The sequence below is a fragment of the Pleurodeles waltl genome, chromosome 3_2 (assembly GCF_031143425.1).
Source record: "Pleurodeles waltl isolate 20211129_DDA chromosome 3_2, aPleWal1.hap1.20221129, whole genome shotgun sequence".
NCBI classification, from domain to species: Eukaryota; Metazoa; Chordata; class Amphibia; order Caudata; family Salamandridae; genus Pleurodeles; species Pleurodeles waltl.
The window spans coordinates 141233042-141247841 of record NC_090441.1 but is presented as its reverse complement, the minus strand read 5'-3'; positions in this window follow the sequence as shown (position 1 = coordinate 141247841).

The following is a 14800-nucleotide window of genomic DNA, read 5'->3' as shown; positions in this document are numbered from 1 at the left end:
TGTACTGTCTGTTTTGGAGTATATCTGTTCATTTCCCTATTTTTCAGGAATTACTGTTAAGATATATATTGTGTCCTCCATTAATCCCAGATATTTGGCAGCTACTGCTTTGTACGCATCTTCTACAACAACTGTGTGTGGTGATGTAGGGACAGAATCCAACATATGACTTGGGTAATGCTGGGATCTTGCTTCCTCCTTCTACTGGCAACTTGTTAGTTCCCGTACCATTGGTGGTATTTGTGAGATGTAAGGAGTGCCACGCACACATACCATAACTTATGGCACAAGACTTCTGTACTGTCCAGGTGACATGGTGTGTTCGATTTGGAACTATCAGTGGGTATTCTGAGCTGTCCATCCACACCCTCTATGGAACATGGTAATGCAGTTCTTCCAGCATCCTACAACCTAGCTGACTCTTACCATGACTGAATGATGTAATGGTTAGAAATCATCTCAGTGCTGTATTCATCTTTTGGAACAACCTACCTACATGGATATGTGTACTCCGACTCAATGTGATGTTGGATATCTGATCGTATTGGACATACCAACACATAGTGACATACCCACACCAGAAGGTGCTTTTGGAGTCCAAAACAAGTATGGAATACATTTTTACAGTTAGTACCATGCAATTGTTCTGTATTGTGAGTGAGATTGAGTGTTGTGTTTCAGTAAGTGATGTTGTTATACAAAGCATACTATTTAAAGTGTCATACATGGGTCAGGTATTGTTGATGATGGGCTAACTGTTGCTACCTAGGAGATACAGACACACATCTGTCTCTGTATTAAGATATGTATTTTCTGGAGACGTGTGAAAACAGCATGTTTGGTTGACAAGTGTACATCTTTGGTACATAGTGAGTGTAACACACTCTGCCTACATTCCACCCAGACTATGCTTGATCAAACGTTTTGGAATTAACTCATTTCTCTTGCCAATAGTTGCATTTGTATAGTGAACCTACAGCCAGAGCTGCATAAATTCTCATCCAAACAAATATGCATTCCCACAGATGTTTGTGTGCAATAAGTGAGGTCACGTTTACCCTGTGTCAAGGTTTTGCCCCATGGCAATGGCAGGACAGTGTCCCATGGATAGACTGTGCAGGCCCGACTTCTTCCATTGGTTACTATCCCTGGGAAAATCATGATTACCATAGTTACTGATGAAGTCTCCCCCCCTTTTCACACATGTTCCATGCAGCCATGGCAACTATCACACTGAGTTGTGACAGTGTTCAGTTCCAACATTACTTAAGTTAAAATTTTTGACATCCCCTACCTTATGTCTGGGCCCCTTGCATACGTCCTATTACGTCATGATGTAGTTGGGTGTGATGGGATATTAAATTGCAAGTTGGCAACGTGAATGTACAAAATATGTAGTGGTCCATGTATTGTGTCTTTCAGTTGTCACATACCTGATGCTGTGAGTGATATGTGTGATGGAGGCAATTTGATCTCTTACATCACATATGATGCCACTACAATACTTGTCATTTAGTGTTTGTTACATGCTCCCTGAGGTTAGACTCATATTCCTATAGTAAATGTAGTGGAGATTGAATAGACCAAGGCAGAATTTGGTGGAAAAATGAGAACTGTTTATTTACAATATTTACATGGTGATTTCTGTGGTTTTTATGCATAAAGGTTGTGAACAATATGTTGTCTCTGGTGTACACCAGCAGCTGTGTTCTGCTGTTTCCCCTCCAAATCGTCAGCAACATCCTCCTCCTCAGGCAGGACAGCAACCTGGTTGTACAACGGCATGTTCATTTCCACACAAATGTTGTGCAGGTTGGCATGTATGAGGATATTTTATGCACAATGGGTGGGGAATAAAGGAGGCTGCCTCCTGTCAGGACCAGGCACCTGAATCTGGATTTGAGGATGCCAAATTTCCTTTTCACCACATTGCGTGTCTGACATTGCCCCTCATTGTAGGCACACTATGCTGCTGTGTTAGGGTTAACAAATGGGGTCATCATCACAGCTATATGCCGTAAACCTGATCAGCCGCAAAGGTAAGAGATGAAAATTGTCATTAAAGCTTGAAACAGGTTTTGTATGTAGCATGGCAGTTGTTAGGTGGAGTTGGTTGGTGAATCAGACATGTATGTGGTATGGTGTGAGTTCCTGGCCTTGTGCTAAGATTTTCTTGCACTGTGTTGTTGGACATGACCATCTTGGTCACTGGCTCAAGGACCTGGGACATATAACTCGGATTCCTAATTGATGCTCAGTATGTATATACCATGTGTTGTGTGGTGCATCATTGTAGCAGTGTGCTATTACTAGAGAGGACCTGACACATTCTTAAACCGCAATGGGGTCAGGTGTAGAGACCATATAGTACCCCTACAAAGCCTAGCTATCCCAGCTATTTTGCCAAATTGCGTTACAGATGCAGTGCAACACTTTGGCCCATTATAAAGGGTAAATGACAGAGCGCAACGCAGCTCCTAAATTGGCATTTTCACTATGCAGAAATGCACCGTGTGTAATATGTTATAAGGCAAACCTTTGTTGTCCCCTGCGCCGGCACCAAATATGCAGTGCACCAATGCTGACAACCTCACACCAGGGTGCTTGGATGGCTGCCCTGTGGGGGTGATTAAATCTGTGAAGGAAGGGACACCTTTCTATACATAAACTGTCTTCTATGTGTGCAGCAGTATGCAGCACGCATGAGTGGCACATTCATAAGAGGACAAATAGAAGTATATTTCCTTATTGCAACCTGCAAATGCCACCCCTGGGGTGGTGTTTGATGTTGGCACTGCCTCGTGTTTTAGGAAACACCTACATCTGGGGCAGCATCATCAGCTATGTGTCTTGCCGTGGCACACCTACAGCAACACACATTGCACGCCCCTTCCACACACAGTGCTGCATGGGAAGGGGCCCTATGTGTCAAGTCACAAAAGAGTGGTCAGCTGCCAACTTGTACATACAGTGCAGCGCATGACAATGGCATTAGGTGCTCTTACATATGGCCCTTGGTGATCTTGAGTGGCAGCTGATGTTTGTGCCAGTCATCAGGTGTACAAGGATGTGTATCCCATTGTTTCAGAATTATAAACATTTCTACCAGTGTTTCTCCTAGCTTCAAATACATGAATCAGCATTTATACTGTCAACACATGCACAGAGCAGGCTATGGGATGGGATACAGCTACTTTACAAATGTGTCCCTTAGCACAATGCATGTAAGGTCAGTAATGTCCTCTATAAACCTACAGGATCCCACTATGGCATTCATGATCTGCCCTGTTTGACAGTGACTCTGGCCCATGGTGGGCTATTTATTGTCTACGTTAGACATGATGGTGCTGGGGGTCAGTATGTGGTGAATGTGAGGCGGCATTACAGTAGGTGTGGTACAGTTTCCCACAAATCTGGCATATGGTATGTAATGGCTGGTAATTTGGTATTCCTATGTGTGTGACCCAATGTATCAGGCAGATGTATGTGCACACTACAGGTAAGTCGGGTTTGTGTAGATGAGATGTAGTTGGTATTGGCACCAGTTGTCTGGCATTTGATGTCTGTTCTGAGAAAGACTTGCACAGCATGATTTAAGTGGGGCTGTGCCTATGTGTGACTTTTTTTTACATGACCATGGTGTATGCCATTGACATTGCTGTGCTATTATTTGTTTGGTGTAATGTGTGTGTGAAGTGTATTTAGTAGCCAACAACCTGTGGGCCCTTGTAATGGTTTGTGGACATCTTCTGTTAGCAAAGGGTACATAGCTCTACCTGTCCTTCACGTGGTGTTCCTGTCAAGTTGTGGGTGTGTTACGTACATGTGGGTGTATGTGTTTGTGCTGTGCACTGATTGTGCTGTACTACAGCATGCTGCATATGTATGATTACCTACATATTTGTGTTACCCTGGCCATGTGTTTTCTGAGTGGTGTTGTCTTGTTTGTCCTACAGGGTTGTTGTTTTGTGGGTATATTGCTAAGTTTGTTGACTGACCTACGAGTAGGCCATTGCCATATTGGCCATCCTGCAAGTGTTTGTTGATCCTGCAGTGCCGAAATATGTAGGTGTCATGGACACTACCAGGATACTTGGCTACAATATTTGTAAATAGCCCACGGTGGTCCACTATGGCCTGCACATTTATGGAATGTGTATGTTTCTGGGTCCTGTATAATTGTTCTGTTGCTGCTGGTGGGACAAGTCAGACATGGGTGCAGTCCATTGAACCCTGCACATGAGGAAACCCAGGAATTTGGTAAAAGCCTTGTTTGGTTTTCTGTTGCATTTGCTGGATATTGGGGAAGCAGATGTGGCGGGTGTCAGGGAAATCATTGCATCTAATATCTTCGGCAAGAAGAGCAAGAAAGGTGGCTGTGACACACCAGCAACCAGTGCATCCATTGTTTGGAATGAGGCACTTGCCAGCATGTGCAGGACAACTAGCAGCTTTGTGACAGGTGGTATGCTATGTGGTGTCTGCAGCCTGGCTGTGTTCTCTGGCACAATGTGGTGCAGCAGGCTTAGCATGGCTTCCCAGTTGAGACGGTAAGTCCTGATGAGGTCTTGTTCCCTGAGGCCAAAGAGGGTTTTCCTGCCCGGAATATCCTCTCCTGCCTTCTGCATTGCCTTTGTGGATGCGGTGGTGGGGCTTGTGGTTAATGCGGTGTTGGTCTAGGGTGCTGCTGTGGTTGCTGTCCTCTGCGTCGTGTGCCTACCTGAAGCAGTAACACTTCCATCTTGTCCTGTGGGTTGCCAATATTGCTTCTGTGAGTTTTCCTTAAGTAGTGGTATGTGGGCCTCATGTTAACGCCTGGTCTGACCCAGGTGTAAAAATCTGATGCTAATCGGGGTTTATGTCATTTTTTCACTCCACTTCTTAGCTGTGTGTCATTTTTGCGTCAGGAGTTAAATATGACACTGGGTGTTGGCGTCATTTTTTGAACGGGAACGCCTACCTTGCATATCATTGTCGCAAAAGGACGTAAGGTTTTGGCACATCCAAAAAATGACGCTAACTCTGATATTTTGGTGCTAAACTGGTCTAGCGCCAAAATAGAAGTATGGAGCACAGTTTACACCAAATGTGTGCCAAATAAAATGATGCAAAAATGGCGCAAACAGAGTATAAATATGCCCCCAAGTCTCTTGCAATAACACAATGTTAAACTTTCTGATGAGAGTGGACCAAATTCTTGATCTGCAATTTGGAAGATAGCCCTGCAATCCTCAAGCTCAACAGATTTATTTTGGATTCAGTGGATAATGTCCGCATAGTGGTCTGGGCCACCCCAACAGGGGTAGTGCAGGAATTATTGGCTGCACAAGGCCACTTTCACTCCTGAGGCCCTCATGATACAATTACCATCTCATGTGTTTCTATGTCACCAAGCAAATCCATGTTGTCATTAGGTCCCATAGGCAATGTAAGACTGACAAAAGAAGGGTTGGTAGATATAAATGAGGGGTAGATGGTGGCAAGGAAGACAGGATCAACACTAGAGGTGTGGGCAGGACCCATTCATTATTTTGATCCGGCAGCATAGAAGAATCCAGATGGCTTAAAAAAAGCAGAGAGGTAATAATTTAATTAAACCTGGCCAAAGCATTCCTGACCTAGGCTGTGACGAAATGCATTTAGGAATTCAGAAATGTTTTCTGGGATCACTAACGGGCTTAGAAACTGCTACTGAATCACAATTTGGAATTGGGTGTTTAGGGCATCCCTTCCAAATTTTGAATCCCTATCCTATGTATCAGTAATTTCCAATCAAAATTCCAGTCATAAATCATTGATATGCGGCCAACTCCCTAGCTGTGGTGCTAACTGATTCACAAAGGAAGGGGTCACCTTTAGACCTCCTTTCCTTTGGTAATCATGGTGGCGGCTTCATGGGAAGAAGGGAGTACATCAAGGAACCACTGCTTGCTCTCTATGAAGTGCTCCAAAACTGATTAAAAAAACAATCATCCTCGGTTCACAGTTTTTCTAGGAAGTTGGACTATGCACACTGTTCCAGCAGCAGACTGTGATCTGCTATTTCAGGCCACCATCTCTGTGTTTGCACTGAATCAACTTGGATCACAATTTTCTGACCTGCCTAATGAATATTAATTAGGCAGATTGACTGTGACCCCCTGTGATTCTATATTTTATTAACTGACCTGTTTCCTCATAGGTCAGTTCACAAAATCAAACAGTCAGTGTGCAATTTGCAACAGCTTTTTGTGAATATTATCTTAGTAAATCTGGCTCCTGATCTTTATCACAGGACACTAGTGCCATTACAACAGAAACTGCTAGTTCAATTTGGGGCTAATGACCTCACCAGATACCATGTAGTCTAAATAGGACACTGCTGCCTCTCTAAACTTACACTTCTACCTCTGTAGGGTGAGAACGTTCTAATTCAATTTCCCTTTAGCCATTTTTAACACTCTTTCATGATGTTCTCCATCCTTACATACACTAAGATTTCGCCCTAGGAAAATATCAAATGATCAGTACTACTTCTTCATCACACTATGAAAACATACATATGCAGAAGCTAATCCTCTATTGTAACAAATTTATAAACACCTACTGATATGATGCAAAATGTTCCATCACACTGACCTGACAATTTTGCTATATTCCCAGCATAGCCAAAGCTTCTGATATATTGGGCAGGGGTTAGCGTTCAATCCAAATATTTTTGTTCAAATCTCTGAGGTGTACTCACTTACATTCTTATTTTCTTTCCTCCATTCTTCACTGCCAAAACCAGAAGTGCTAGCAATTCTGAGGTCCAGATTTTCTCTCAGACATTTATTCACAGCAACTTGTCCAACTCTTTCCTTAATGGTGCATCATAAGATTAGGCACTCTCCTCATCATATGCACTACTGATTTAGCATCATAACTAATCTGTGTTCATGTTTGGTAGAAATAGGGTCTCTGGTTGGCAGTCAGTTTGCACTCTGTCTAAGCAGGGACCCTTACTCTAGACAGGGTAAGGGAGTTACAGTCCTCAGACAACCCCTGCTTACTCCTGTGGTAGCTTGGCACAAGCAGTCAGGCTCATCTCAGAAGCAATATGTAAAGTATTTGTACCGACACACACAGTAATACAGTGAAAACACTACAAAAGGGACAGAACCAGTTCAGATAAATAGCCAATATTTATCGAAATCAAACAAGACCAAAACAACAAAAATCCAACATACACAAGCAAAGAAATTATTTTTTTAATTAAAAAGTCCATAGAAATCAATGGATGCATTGGTTTTACACAAAGTACCTGGTATGTGTTAAAAATAAAGTTGCCAGGGCAAGCCTGCGTTGGAAAAGTAAGCTTCCCAAGTGAGGCCGTGCGTCGATTCTTCTCTGGTGGGATAGGTGATGCATTATTTCTCTCTCCGGCAGAAGAGCGATTTCTGGACGGGCAGCCTCGGGTCCATGAAGGTTCACTGGTTTTGATGCTCAGTGATGATGCATGTAAAATCCTGGCACATGGTGGCGAAGAGCTGCACTGGGTGGGTGATGTGTTGATTTCGGCAGCCTCAAGCAGGTGTTGCATCAAGTTTTCAGCCACAAGGCAGGTGCTGCATCGATTTTTCACCAGCTTAGCTCCTGTGTGTGGATTTCAGCCCTGGTTCCACCACCTTCACCTTTCAAGGGCATAGGGACTGCATAGTGCACCACCTGGCAGGGTAGAAGTCTCAGCAAGATAGTCCAGGTGGTGGCAGAGGAAGTCTTTGATGGCCCTGAGACTTCAAAACAAGGGGCAAGCTCAGTCCAAGCACTTGGAGACACTTCACAAGAAGAAAAACACAGCAAAGTCCAGTCTTTGCCCACTCTAAGACAGAAGCAGCAACTGCAGGCCAACCCAGCAAAGCACACTCACAAGCAAAGGGGCAGTACTCCTCCTCCAGCTCTTCAGCTCTTCTCCATGGCAGAGGTTACTCTTGATCCAGAAGTAATCTAAAAGTCTGGGTTTTTGGATCCACTACTTATACTCATTTCTGCCTTTGAAGTAGGAAAACTATAGTGGAAAGTCTCAGTTGTTCACAAGTTCCTGCCTTGCCGAGGCCTGGCACCAGACACACACCAGGGGGTTGGAAACTTCATTGTGTGAGGATAGGCACAGCCCTTTCAGGTGTAAGTGTCAGCTACTCCCTCCCCTCTCTAGTCCAGGAGATTCATCAGGATATTCAGGACACTCCTCAGCTCCCTTTGTATCACTGTCTAGAGGGACTTCACAAACAGCCCAACTGTCAGTAACCTCTGGGAGAGATAGGCCTTGCAATAGTGAGAACCAAATTTGGCAGTATTTCGCTATCAGGACATATAAAACACACCAGTACAGGTCCTACCTTTCAAATACACTGTACCCTGCCCATGGGGCTTCCTAGGGCCTACTTTTTTAAAACATATTTTTATTGGTATTTTTAACAAAAAACACACAAGCGACGTTGTGATGATTCTACTCACCCAACCCTATCACTCCCCCCATCGTATCTGCTCCTTCCATACATGCTCGTTGTCAAAGTTTTAAGACCTTCTGTGACCTTGGTGTGGACTACACTATCAAATTAATCTTGTCCTTGATCCTCTTCTTCGTTGAGCCCTATTGATGTTGTGGATGACGGTCCCATGTTCTATCTGTCTCTATTGGGTTGCAGCCCCTAGCTGCTTCCACATGTGAGGTCCTTCCTTCCGCTTCCTTCAATCCTAACAGTGTATCCCTCCATCTACCCAGGTGTAGACTCCCTTGATCCTTCCAGTGTATGTTGATTTCTCTCTTTGCTAGAACCAAGGCCAGGTCTATGTATTTATTTGTAACTTTTTTGGTATTGGGGCGAGGAAATTCTGCCAGTAGATCCACTACTGGTGAGACAGGCAGGCTCCGCTCCATCACCTCTGCAATGTTTCGGAACACTCCCTCCCAATAGTGCTTAATTTGTGGGCACTCCCACAACAAGTGCGTGAGGCCTGCCTCCTGTTCAGTGCAACTGGGACACCCATCATTGGCTGCTTCGAGCATTGCAGCTATCTTCTTGGGTGTGAGATATGCCCTATGGTACACATAGAAACTAAACAGCTTGAAGCAAGCATTTCTAGACACAATGTAGATGTGTGATGTAATTCTGGTCCACTGATTTTCATCTGTAAGTGCTCCAATGTCTCCCAATCATGTTAGTCTTAAAGTGCCCAGTGGGAGCAATGTGTCCTTTCTCAGTGCTTTATATAAGGTGGATACTGTCCTCCCCTCTTCACCAATAGTGCATATAGCCTGACATCCTGCATGTGTAGATGGTTCCAAATTCCCTTGTTTCCAATATCGTTGTATGATAGTTATCAGTGATCTGTGTATTAGAAACAGCCCTGAGGGGAGGTCGAGATTGTCCATAAGGGCTTCAAAAGACAAGAGCTCCCCATTTCTATAAAGATCCCCCATTGTAGAGACATTGTACTCTGCAAGTCGCAATATTCCTGTTAGGGCCTGGCCTCCAAGGAATGTGGAGAGCCTAATAATGGGTATTTCAGGGGCATAAGGCAAGCCCGTTCTAGTGCGCTGTAAACAGCGTAGCCAACAATTGTGCAGTGTGTACATGTCCAGTGGGCTCGTAGGTTTTCTCCCTCTGGGGTTTAGCAGGATCCAAAGCAGGCCATTTCCAGAATTCTCCAGGTGATGCCCCCCTCCTGGAAGTGGTGTCGCCGTGTGCATCTCTTGTGCGAGCCATTGTATTTGGCACACCAGATAGTAGAGTTCCACATCGGGCGCCGCCATCCCCCCCTTGTCGGTGGGCCGCTGGAGTTTATTCAGGAATACTCTTCGTCTGCCCACACCCGAGCTGATCATTATGGAGTTAATCTCCCGAAATAGGGAGCGAGAGAGAATTAGTGGTCAAGTTGTAAAATAGTATGTTAACCTGGGCAGGGCCACCATTTTAATCATTGAATCCACCCCGCCACTGACAATGGAAGTGTTTTTTGGAACAGGACATCCGCTTTTAACTTCCGAATTGCCTGACCCACATTGCCGTCTAGTAGATCCTCGGGCTTTGGTATATTTGTTCTCCCAGGTAACGAAAGTTGGAGGCCACCCACATAAGACCCCGCATGTTCTCCACCGGAGGAGTGCCTTTCCACAGTGGGAAGACATGGGATTTCTGCCAGCTAATACATAGCCTATAGAAGTAACTGACCCTCGCTATGTGTTCCATCGCACCTGTCAATTCTGCTTCTGCATCATGTAAGAAGAGCACCATATCATCTGCATATAGTGCTATTCTGTGAGTATGATTCTTAACCCTTAACCCCCTGAAGTAGTCACCCATTCTTGCAGCTTGCTCCAGAGGCTCTATTGCTATGGCAAATAATAGGGGTGAGAGAGGGCAGCCTTGTCTGGTCCCCCTGCGCACCGCATAAGGCTCTGATATCGTACGACCTGTCCGGACCCAGGCCGTTGGATTCATGTATATTAATTTAGTCCACTTGATAAAACCCTGTCCCAAGCCCATCTGCTCCATCCCTTGGTATAAATAGTCCCATCTAAGACTATCAAAGGCTTTCTCTATGCCAGCCTCTATAACCACTGCCTTCTGCAAGTCTGGGGACTGATGTTGAAAGATGGAGATTAAGCTTCTAATGTTAATTGCTGTGCTACAGCGAGGAATTAATCAGGCCTGCTCCGGATGAATCAACCTGATCATGTAGGGTAGAAGGCACATGGTTAGAATCCTACTTAATATCTTTTAATCAATGTTCAGCATGGATAAAGGATGGTATGGTCACACAACTGTTGCCGGGCACCTGGGCTTTAAGAGTGGTAAAACTACAGATTTGTTTGTGGAAGGGGGTAGTGTTTCCGTCTTTACTGCCCCCGTATAGAGTGCACTATGTTGTGGAGCTAGTAACTCATTGTATGCACTGTAAAATTCCACTGGGAGTCCGTCTGCCACCGGCACTTTGCCCCTAGCCATTGCCTTCACCACTGTGCTAATTTCTAAGGGGGAAATTGCATCTCTCAACACCTGCCGGTCTGCCTTTTCTAACTGGGGAAGTTGAAGCTCTTCCAGGCTTCTCAGCTGAGCAAGAGATATGTCCTTCACCAGAGAAGCATATAGCAAGGAATAATAATCTTTAAATCTGGCATTTATTTCCTTTTGCCTGAATAGCCGGGCCCCCCTTTCGTTCTCAATCTTCATCACAAGTGAGTGCTGTCGAGGAGGGGTCGAGAGCCATGCCAGAAGAGCCCCCGCTTTGTCCCCCTCTGCATGCATTCAGGTCGTATAATGTTTATGATCAAAACATCTCATCTATTCGATTGCTACCACAACCATCTCCTTAGCCTGTTAAGGGGTATAGTTCAGGAGCACTTGGTCTCTTCCGTTCCAGCGCTCTGAGTCTACCTTCACTGTCCCCAATTCCCTTCTCAAGAGTCTTCCTGACTCCTATTATCCCATTCATGCACTGACCCCTCCCCTGACTAGTGTTTTGAAGGCCTCCCATTCCATCACGGGACTCTTGAGGAGTTCACATTCCTCACTAAAAACTTTATTAAGCTCCTGGAAAATGTCATCATCATCACTCAGATTGATTACAGACAGTACCTGGTCCAGGGAGGTGGGATTCAATATGATCCTTACGTCTCTCTCATGGCTTAAACCCAAGAGTTTGTCACCACGTTTGGCAACTAATACCTTGCAGACAGTTTCTCTCACCTTAAAACAAATATATGTAACTGTAAAACATATCAGGTCAATACTTGTACCCTCAAACACCCCAGGATAAATATCTGGAGGTGCCAAAACGAAGTCTTCATTGTCAAAAATATTCTTTCAAGTTTTGTCATCAATACGGGTATAGGGCAAACCTGTATAAGCTAAAACTGTGACCCACCAGGATTTCACTATTCACTTGCACACAAGGGTGTACTTTGGTGCGCTCACCTGTAAAGTTGCACTTTGAACATTACCCACCACTTTTTCCATACTCTTCACCTTGCTGCCTTTGCACATCTGTACAAAATAGTGGCTTCATTTCCTGCACATCACATTCCAGGCATAACAGTACACTACATGACAAGTGTCCGGGATTGCCATATTTGAAGCAGTTCTCTCTGGAATATTTACCAATGCCTCATATGTTTCTTTTTATGCTCAACATCTGCATCATGTACATTCAATCCTCACACAACCTCTTGGTCAGCAAAACTTTACTAATCATTTCTACACCTTCTGTTATTTCACTGTACATCTACTTCACCTGTCCTGAAGTAGACTCCATTCCCTCTACAATAGCTATACCATCCTTTAAACAGGTTTTCTGTAAGCAGTTTTTCCTGACCTTGAATCGTTTCCACTTCTAACTAACTGGTGCCTTATTAGTTAAACAGTGAGTTAACAACATTCACACTTATGCTTCAGACTTTCTACATAGTTTCCCACTATCTGTTCTTTCACTTAAGTCCTTGAGAAAAATGCATGACTTTCAAGGATAATTTTGGAGCGTGACCCAAAATGTCCTTCCAATATATTGACCAGCATTTCCTGGATGTCTCTGGGTTCTCTTCCACCACTGCCAGGGGGTAATTCATCAAATGATCCTTCCTCCGTGCATAACTGATATAGGAGTACACCAGGCTTACTAGCAGGAGAATATTTCTCACCTGTAATCACTACAAGATATGAATCAAAAAGTTTTTTCTATTTCCAAACAAAAAGTGAGGGGATGTAGCTATCACCCACAAACTCACTATAAAATGCAATGTAAACAAACTCATCATAGAGGGTCTATTGATAGAAATAAACACTTCGAACTTGAAAACATTTAACTAGCTGCCAATTTCTAATGTTCTTTGATTTGAACATTTAATTGACTGTAAGGCAGTAAGAACCCATTCTGATACAAATAACATGCTTCTGTGGGTCCTTACCACTGGTGCGGACCATCTGTCTACCTTTCTTCTCATTAAGAACTTAGAACAGTAATATTCTTCTCTTCTCAGAGAAATGATTCCATACTTCACCTCATACTAGCCAAGAACAACATCTTAATATCCTTCACTCTTTTGTGTGCCAAAACGCCCTCCTTGGGCCAACAAACACAACCCAAAGTTTGGATTAGAGGCTTTAAAGACACTAAGCTTAACACGCTACATTCCAAGGTCTCCTTCAATCTTATAATCGACTTAGAAGAATCAGACACAACCTTGGGTGTCAAAAAGTGCGGAAAGGACATGATTGCTAATATGGATGAATTAGCTCCATTGCTGTCCTTACAGCCAGTGCCGGCACAGAAAATGCTGTTGGATGCCAACACAGGCACCCTTACACCATGGTGCAAGGGTGTCTGTGTTGTTTTCTGGATTGTTTTGTGCAGGAAGGGATGCCTTCCTGCATAAAAACAATCCATGGAGGTATTTTCCCTGTTCTGGGTGCTGCAGAATGCAGCACACATGGAAAGAGGAAACAATTAGGAGAAATTAAAACATTTCTCCTCGTTACGCCAGCCCTGGGGAGGCATAATGTTTTGACATGATCTTGCCTGTCTTGGTGGGCGATTCTGTGGAGGAGACAGATTTGGAATGGTCTTTGTTGGATGTTAAACATTTTTTGCAGTTGTATTTGTATCAATCAATCAATCAATCAATCAATGCATTTATAGAGCGCGCTACTCACCCTCAAGGGTCTCAAGGCGCTAGGGAGGGGGGGTGGGTTACTGCTGCTCAAAAAGCCATGTCTTGAGGCGCTTCCTGAAGGCAAGATGGTCCTGGGTAGTTCTTAGGTGGTCGGGGAGGGAGTTCCATGTTTTGGCTGCCAGGTAGGAGAAAGATTTACCTCCAGCGGTGGTTCTGCGGATACGTGGGACGGTGGCAAGGGCGACGGGTGGGCGTGAAGAACGAGAGGCGTCCGTTGAGGTATTCGGGGCCCATGTTGTGGAGGGCTTTGTGTGCGTGGGTGAGGAGCCTGAAGGTGATCCTCTTGTTGACGGGGAGCCAGTGCAGGTGTTTCAGGTGGGCGGATATGTGGCTGTGGCACGGTATGTCGAGGATGAGGCATGCAGAGGCGGTCTGTATGCGTTGAAGACGTTTCTGTAGCTTTGCGGTGGTTCCTGTGTATAGGGTGTTACTGTAGTCCAGGGGGCTTGTGACGAGGGCGTGGGTAACTACTGTCTTTCTGGTTTCGGCGGGGATCCATCGGAATATTTTTCGGGGCATGCGAAGGGTGTGGAAGCAAGAAGACGAGACGGCGTTGACTTGCTTGGTCATAGTGAGGAAGGGGTCCAGGATGAATCTGAGGTTGCATGCGTGGTCTGAGAGGGTTGGTGCGGTGCCCAGAGCCGGGGACCACCAGGAGTCGTCCCTGGCGGACGGGGAATGTCCGAGGATGAGGACCTCCGTCTTGTCTGAGTTCAGCTTCAGGCGGCTGAGCTTCATCCATTCCGCGACGTCTTACATTCCTTCCTGTAGGTTAGTTTTGGCGGTGGTTGGGTCTTTGGTGAGGGAGAGTATCAGCTGGGTGTCCTCGGCGTAGGAGATGATGTTGATGTTGTGTTTGCGAGCGATGTCGGCGAGGGGGCTCATGTAGATATTGAAGAGGGTTGGGCTGAGCGATGAGCCTTGGGGTACGCCGCAGATGATCTCGGTGGGTTCTGAGCGGAAGGGCGGGAGGTAGACTCTTTGGGTTCGGTCCGAGAGGAACGAGATGATCCAGTCAAGGGCCTGTCCTAGGATTCCAGTGGTGCGGAGGCGGGTTATTAGGGTGCGATGGCACATGGTGTCGAAGGCAGCCGAGAGGTCCAGGAGGAT